We start from the raw sequence: 747 nt of genomic DNA on the forward strand, positions 1-747 counted from the left end.
TATAGGTGTTATGCTTGTGCAATCAAAGACCCGTGGCATGGCCGCAGCTGGCCCAGGTCAGCTGACTCAGTCTCACAGGGCTCGGTCTGTGGAGCTAAAAATAGCAGTGTCGAGGATTAGGCCTGGGCTCTGAGATCCTGTGGGGGGGAGGGTCTCAGAGGCTGGGCTCCAGCCTGAGCCCCAACATTTACACTGCTATTTTTGGCCCTGCTGCGGTGCCCCGTGATCCCGAGTGAGCTGACCCAGGCTCTGAGTCTTGGTGCCGCAGGATTTTTATCCCAGCATAGACCTATTCCTAGAGCTTATCACGTCAAAGCCAACTTGCTGAATTTCTCCTGGATGAATGGGGAGCTAGTGCAGACTCAGAAGCACAGATGTCATGGGTGCCCCTGGGGAAACACCACTGAGTCAACGGGCAGCTGAATTCTGTGTCTGCTGGAGTTTGGAGTGGTCTTTGGCAATAGTTGTACGTAGAGTGTATCTCAGTGCTCCGTTCCAGAGGTGAGAACGGCCTGGAAAGCCATGGCGAGATCCATGACCGAAAGACAGGGCCACAGCCCAGCAGCGGAAATAAGGAGACACATTTCATAGCGATTATCTGGGGCTGTCAAAGTATAATTCACTTTTGAAGAAGGCTTCTAACTTTTTTGTTTCAAAATGCCCTGGGTTAACATCCTGCTGCTGGCTGGGACTGGACATACATGAAATCGTACAAAAGGCAGGTGGCTACGTGTTGTAGAAGTTGGA

This window comes from Terrapene carolina, unplaced genomic scaffold (assembly GCF_002925995.2).
Source record: "Terrapene carolina triunguis isolate 2854851 unplaced genomic scaffold, T_m_triunguis-2.0 Scaffold34775, whole genome shotgun sequence".
NCBI lineage: Eukaryota > Metazoa > Chordata > Testudines > Emydidae > Terrapene > Terrapene triunguis.